Here is a 7,906-nt window from a genome sequence, read left to right as displayed (position 1 = left end):
TGGTTCCTCCGATTGGGACTCCCCTTTATGACTTATATTGTAAACATGGTGTGGGTCCTATATCTTATAATGAGGTATGGGTCCGTTACTGTAAGAAGGATGGTGTCCTTAGTTGGCCACTACATGGTAGTTTTGAACCCGAGATTCTTGATAATTTAGAAGCGAAATTGTTTAGGAAGAAAGCCCGGCCGGCAATGTTTGATTCTTTCCGTTATTGGCGAAAAGAGTCCAAACAGAGAGAAATGAAAAGGTTGAAGAAAGAACAGAAAGAGAAAGAAGAGCTAACTCTAGAGCAAGCAACTAAACAATTGCAAGATAATGAGTGCGAAAAGGCCATAGATGTAGCAATTAGAGAGCATAATTTAGCGATTGACAAGTGCTACCCTGCCTTGCCATCGAAAACAGCTAAGATACTGGAGGATCCCGAAAACGATCCTCTGTTGTCTTATCTGTTACGGTCACCTCCACCGTATGCACAAGGTGCTACGGCCCAACTTGTACCGAATGTCCAATTGCCGGTTGCTGGACAACCTGGTGTTCTTGTTCCTCAGAATCAAGTTCCTGTACCTCCTGTGGTTAATGTGAATGTTCCTACGGCTCCTCCTCTTCCTGGGTTGCCGACTTCTATACCTGTATCTGTCTCGCTTACACCTACTACATCACAAACTATTTTTCTCGATACTCCTACTGCCTCGCTATCTGTTCCTACCTCTACTGTGTTCTCTATGTCTGCAAGTGTGTTAACTCCACTTTCTGTACGTCGAAAAATAACTGATTCTGTTGCTAATATACTGTCTCCTTTATATAAATCTTTAATTAAGACTCCTACTCCTGATTCAGTTCAGAGACGTAGTCAGCTACCAAGTACTGAAGAACGGGGAGTTTTAGATTCCACGGCTCTCAGATGGATTACGAAAGTTAGAAGATATAGTACGAGAGATGTACTAGATACGTTTATGCAGTGGAAGGAACCAACGCAACGGTACGTCTTTGATGAGATGTGCTCGTTGTTACGTGAGGAAATAGAGGAAGATGATGTTGAATCAGACTTGGAAGATTTAATTAAAATTCAAAAAGAGTTTGCTGCAGGAATGATAGTGGGTGATAATATAAAAGAAGCGATGGAACTTATTTTAAGTTTTAGGAATGATCCATCTCTTCGTTCGCCGAGAGATTTAGAGAAAGGTAAAATGAAGCCAAGTCGCCAATATCCTATGAGGGAGGTTCCTCCAATTTGGCGCGAAGCAATACAACGTGATGATAATGCGGGTATTGCAGCTGCTCCAGCACAGTTCCAACGAGTGTGGATACACATTCCATGGAAGCGAGCTGAAGTGCTAGCGGTGAAACAGGCCTTGCCAGATCCGCGTAAAAATCCAGCTGGATATTACAAGGAATTAACACAGACAGTTGAGGCTTGTATAATGAACTTAGCGGACATCGATATGTTATTTGGCAATGTAGTTCCACAACCAGTGTGGGCTAAAATTCGTAGGGAGGATCATCAAGCAGCCTTAGGTGGTGATTGGGCAGCTATCACTGCAGCGGATGGTCAGCAAACGGGTGGTGCAAAACCCGAACCCCTAATTGCTAATCTTCCAGGTAGAATAATTGACTTAATGAAGACTCTGATGCCTGCGTTGCGTGTTAATTGGGATAAATTATCCGCATGCAAGCAAAAGAAAGATGAAAGTGTCTCCGACTTCTTCACGAGGTTCGAAGAGACTTTTGTAGATCATAGTGGTCAGGATATGAGCACTGAAGGAGGACAGAGACTGTTTGTCGATAAATTTGTGCATAATTTGTTACCTGAATTATGCAATAAATTAAAGGATTCAGAGAGCGCGTGGGCTGTTTCCACAACGGCGCAAATACTTGCGACTGCACAATACTACGAAAATAGGGATAAAGAGGAAAAGGAAAAATCAGAGAAGAAAACGAAAGATTTAAAGACTAAAGTTCTTTTACAGCAGGCGTATCCGCCTCGCACGAATCAGACTAATATGCAACAGAATTCGTATCAGAGGGCAGATTTTAGTTCAACCAGGCCTCAATACCAGTGGAATCAGTGTGCGTACTGTAAGAAAGAGGGTCACTACAAAAATGAATGTCCAATCTTAGCGCAAAATAATGCAGCAGCAGCTCAGAGAGGTCGTGGTGGTTTTGTGCAGAATTCTAGAGGTCGAGGGCGAGGTGCTATGCCTCCGCAAACGAATGATCGTCCCTCCAATCACTTTGATCAACGAAATGTACAGTCAGCTCAACAAAATAGATCTCAGCAATATCTTGTTGAAGATTATTGTGAAGTGGATGAGGGATTTCAGCAAAATGGGTACTAGGACAGCCATGGACAGAGAGAGGGAGTAGTATCAGTTCCAGTGGATCAGAGTGGGCCTTATGTCGCAGTAGCAACATCAGGTGTAGTCGAACCGTTTCTGTTGGATACTGGTGCCGCAAAAAGTTCTATCATTCATGCGAAACTCCCTGGCGCACCTTTGTCCGGCTCAACAAATGTTTCCGTAGGTTTTTCAGGCGCCCCTGTTTACAACCCGATATCTGGTCCTTTGTCTATTTCTGTTGGACCGTGTCAATTGAAAGCACCCTTGATTTTGACGACAGGTTGTAATGAAAATCTGCTTGGTTTAGATTTGTTAAAACGACTATATGCGACATTGTACTGTTCTTCGGAAGGGGTACAGCTTACTTTGGGTAAAAGAATCACTTCTCCGATGTACTTGTCAATGGACGCACTCCCGCCAGAGCTGCGCTCACTCCCTGATTCTCTTTGGGCGACTGGTCCTAATGATGTAGGCCTTTTAGAAATACCACCGTATGTAGTAACTTTGAAAGCAAATGTAAAATTCCCAAGAATTCCCCAATATAAAATATCTAGTGAAGGAGAACGTGCACTTTTATTGATTGTGCAAGATTTGATTAAGAAAGGTGTGGTTGAAGAAACTCGAGGAAATGTTTGTAATAGTCCTGTATTGCCGATTCTGAAACGAACTGATCCTACGAAACCTCCAGTGTACAGGTTTGTCATAGACCTTAGAGAAGTTAATAAAATTGTGGTTCCGCAATTCCCTGTGGTTCCAGACATTACTGCATTGTTAACATTGATTCCTGCTACAGCCACTTGGTTCTCAGTCATCGACTTGAAGAATGCCTTTTTCAGCATTCCGATAGCCGAGGAAAGCAGAGACATTTTTGGCTTCTGTCTAGGAGGTCGAAGTTTCAGATTTAAACGCGCTCCACAGGGCTACTGTGAAAGTCCATCTATTTATAGTCAAGCATTAAAAAGCCAGTTAGATCCTTTTGTCCTTCCTCCAGGTTCTGCCCTAGTACAGTACGTAGACGATCTTTTAGTGGCTGCAGATGACAAGGAAACTTGCAAAGCAGCTACAGTATCGTTATTGCATCATTTGTCTGATTTGAATCACAAGGTATCACATTCCAAGATGCAATACTGCTGCCAAGAAGTGACCTACCTAGGTCATCTCTTGTCAAAGGAGGGAAGGAAGTTGACCCCAGAAAGAATAAAAGCAATTACGCAAATGAGTGTTCCACGCACACAGAGAGAAGTACGTGCCTTTTTAGGTATTACCTCCTACTGTAGGCAGTGGATTCCAAATTTTTCTCTTTTAGCGAAACCATTGGTAGCTTTGACTGGGAAAAATGTTCCGAGTCCGGTGCCATGGTCTGATGAATGTCAAGAGAGTTTTACTGAATTACGAAAAGCCTTGTGTTCAGCTCCTGTATTGGGTACACCTGATTACAGTAAGCCATTCACGCTCTACGTTCACGAGAGAGAAGGTTGCGCGTTGAGTGTCCTGACACAGAAGTTTGGTGATAAACAACGCCCTTGTGCGTATTTCTCATCAACATTAGATCCGGTAGCCAGAGCGTTGCCTAGTTGTTTGAGAGCTACAGCGGCAGCTGCGGCTTCCATTCGGCAATCTGCTGGTTTGGTGATGAACAACATGCTAGTGGTCATGGTTCCTCATGCAGTGGATACACTCATGAACCGAACGAAGACACAACACCTTACTAGTGCGAGATTATCTGGTTACGAGCTGACATTACTAGCGAGTCATATTCAGATCAAAAGATGTAATGTATTGAATCCAGCAACGCTGTTGCCGGCTGATCAAGAGTCGAGTGATTCTGAGCCACATGACTGCTGTTTTAAAACGGAGGAAGAGACAAAAGGACGCATCGATTTGAAAGATACTCCGTTATCCGATCCGGATGGTACGCTGTATGTGGACGGGTCATGTTTTAAATTGGAGAATGGTGATGTGACTGCTGCTTACGCGGTAACGACGTTGAAGACGATTGTGGAGACTGCAAGAGTGAGTCAGAATTCTGCCCAAGCTGCAGAATTAATAGCTCTAACGAGAGCATGTGTTTTAGCTGAGGGAAAGAGAGTGAATGTATTCACAGATAGTCAGTACGCATTTGGCGTGGCCCATAGTTTTGGCCGGTTGTGGAGAGAAAGAGGTTTCATTACGTCCCATGGGACTAAGATTCAACATGGTCAGCTAGTTAACGACTTGTTGGAATCTCTAACCTTGCCGACTGAAGTTGCAATTGTAAAGTGCAGTGCTCATAAAGCAATCACGGATGATGTTGGACGTGGGAATGCTTTTGCTGATGAAATTGCTAAACAGACAGCTAGAGACATGATGAGTAGAATGTATGTTGCAACGTCTGCAAGATGGATCGCTGAGTCTGGGATGTGTGAAGATACAATGGAAAGTGTGAAAGAGATTCAGAGAGAAGCAACTGAGGAAGAGAAACGTGTATGGAGAGAGAGTACGGGCAAGTTGGACTCGAATGGATGTTGGATTGATTTGACAGAGCAGCAGCGTTGGATGTTGCCGGATGCGTATGTGCTTGCAGTAGTGACAATGGCGCATGGAGTAGCGCATATAAGTTCTAAAGGGATATGTAAGATGTTGGCTCCGGTCTGGAAAAATGAGGGAATCAGTAAGTGTGCAGAGAGAGTGGTGAAAAATTGTATGGTGTGCTTGATGCATAATCCTGGCAAGGGAACTCCAACTCCAGCTGGTCATTTCGCTCCTCCTTCCTGCCCCTTTGAAGTGATTCAGTTAGACTTCATTCACATGGAACGCTGTAATAATTTAAAATATGTCTTGGTGGTGGTTTGTGCTTTTTCCAGGTGGATAGAAGCATACCCACTGAAGGACAATACTGCCTTATCAACTGCCAAAATTCTTCTCAAAGAATATTTCCCTAGATTTGGAATGCCACGGATTGTATGGTCAGATAACGGAAGTGAGTTTATAGGGAAAGTTATGCAGAGTGTATGTGCAGGCCTAGGTTTGAAACAAAAATTTCACAGTGCGAACCATCCCCAGTCAGCTGGTTTAGTGGAGGGTTACAATGGCACCCTCAAGCTGAAGATAGCTAAAATACAAGCATCCACAGGTTTAGCCTGGCCAGACGCACTTCCTTTGGCTTTGTTATCAACAAGAGCAACTGTACATTCTAGAGTGGGGCTTAGCCCATACGAGGTAGTCTTTGGCCGCCCAGCAAATATCTGGGGTGTGCCAAGGCCTAAGGAATTTAAGTCTATAGAATATCCTATGTTGATAGACTACCTTTACGACTTGACTGCTAAATTGAGTCTTATTCATCAACAGGTTTTCGATGCTTTGCCAAAACCTCCGGAGAGTCCAGGGCATCAGCTGAAACCAGGAGATCTGGTTGTCATCAAGAACTTCGTGAGGACGAAGAACCTTCAACCAAGATTTGTGGGGCCCTTTCAGATCTTACTGACAACGAGGACAGCAGTTCGTGTAGCTGGCCGCAAGCATTGGGTGCACGCATCTCATGTTAAGCGTGTACCCTTGCCGCTACCTTACGACGACTGGGTGAAAAAGGGAATTGGTGCCTCCGAAACTGAAAGCACACCGAAGTTCATCCCTTTCAGCGATGCCGAATTGATTACTGACACTCCAAAATCCGACTCTCCTCCTGAAAAGACTCTTTTGAACACTGAACATTTGTCTCCAGCATCAGAAGAAACTTTGCTATCTGCGAACTTAAACACTGCAACAGCTGCTAGTGATACACTATTTTCAGATCAGACAATACCTGCGAAGCAGAGATACAACCTGAGAAAACGTAACATGGACAAATAAAGCAGGCAACTGCATATTGTGATTTTGATATATTGAACATTTGCCTTCAGCCAGGAAGTTTGCTATTGTTTATTATTTTTTAAAATTGCCTTGCCGTCTGGGTAGCCGTAGGGTCGTGGCTGTGTGCCTAGTTTGAATCTGCAGGGGTCTGACACAAGGTCGATCTTTCTGTTGGTTCTGGGAACTCCCAGGGCTGACAGAGGCATTTTCATCTACGTACACATCATCAGTGGTCGCGAGCGGATTGTAGAAGATGGAGCTTCCTGCGCTGCAACGAGAAAATGTGATTTATGTTCGCAGAAACAGACTTTACAGAATTCTTCGTAGCAAATGCTTTTTGATGCAATGTGCCGTTACATTTTTGATTATTTTAGCAACATTGGTGGGTGGAATCGTCTTTAGTATAAATCTGATTTTTGTGCCAGTTACTACAGTACCTCCCCTTGATCCTGCCATTTCTACTGTTTCTTCTATACACTCTTTTCACTCGTTTCCTGAACATGAGCAAGCCCGACGCACAGAGTTCATTAACAACACTTTTGTACAGCTCTTGCACCAACACCAATTGGTAGTTAACACTACAGACTGCTGGGTGTGTGGCTTGATACCCCACACTATGGATAAAGGTATTCCCTATCTGGTTTTGCCTTTCAGCTACAATGGATCATTTCAGGCCCTTCAAACCATCTTTGCTTATGCCCTTGAGACCTATCCTCCACGTCCACCACGTTCCACTAGATATAACTCTGCCAACAAAGCTTTAGTCCAGGGAATTATTGACATGATCAAGGATGTCAATAATACTCCATCATACCCTAGAGACGAACTACGAGTGTATTTAAGTTGGAATACTTCAGAGTATCGCCTTAGTTTAGGAGAAAGCAAGCGTAAAAGCTCAACTCCAATCTGGGTCGTACCTCACCGAGGTCAGGTCTGTTTGCAAGGGAATGGGAGAAATCCGAGAGCTCAGCTAGGGAGGAGTGAGTGCGTTGAGACTTATGTGTTTCCGGCTAACTCTTCCCCTGCCTTCCTTACTGCTAGGGGTACCTACTTCATTTGTCGAGACAGAGCTTATACATGGTTGCCTGCTGACTTTTCAGGTTCATGCTATATTGCTCGATTGTTGCCTCCAACATACACTGCTTCATCTGATTACCACAGAACCAGAATAGCGAGAGGTGTCTTCAGCAAGGAAGATACTGCTGGTCAGGAAGCTGGAGACTTCTTCAAAGGCTTCCTTCCGTTCTGGGGGCCTATGGCCAATAGTAGAAACATACGTCAGCTAACACGGGTAGTTGAATCTACTATTACTGAAACTGCTGGTGCCCTTAGCAATTTGACAGCTGAGCTTCAGGCGGATAGACTCATGACGTTGCAGAACCGTATGGTTCTAGATGTTATACTTGCAGATCGAGGTGGGGTATGCAGAATGATCCAATCGAGCTGCTGTGTCTTTATTCCTAATAATGCTCCAACAGTCTATGAGGCGATCTCTAAGCTACACAAGATTTCCGACTCTATACATGTAGACAAGGGAAACTGGTCCTTTATGGAGTGGTTTTGGACTCTGATCTCAGCGTGGGGATGGAAGGTTCTAATGGTCATCGGTGTCATCTTAGTATTCCTATTCTCATGCTGCCTGATTATCCAGTGTGGTCCTGCTCTGTGTAGTTTTTGCGCTGCAACTTGTCTCAGAAAACCACCTGCGTTTGGAGAAAAGGCACGAGAAAGGATGATGA

Source organism: Lissotriton vulgaris, chromosome 1_1 (assembly GCF_964263255.1).
Source record: "Lissotriton vulgaris chromosome 1_1, aLisVul1.2, whole genome shotgun sequence".
In the NCBI taxonomy this organism is placed as follows: domain Eukaryota; kingdom Metazoa; phylum Chordata; class Amphibia; order Caudata; family Salamandridae; genus Lissotriton; species Lissotriton vulgaris.
The sequence above is the reverse complement of the archived record's forward strand: the minus strand, read 5'-3'. Positions refer to the sequence as shown.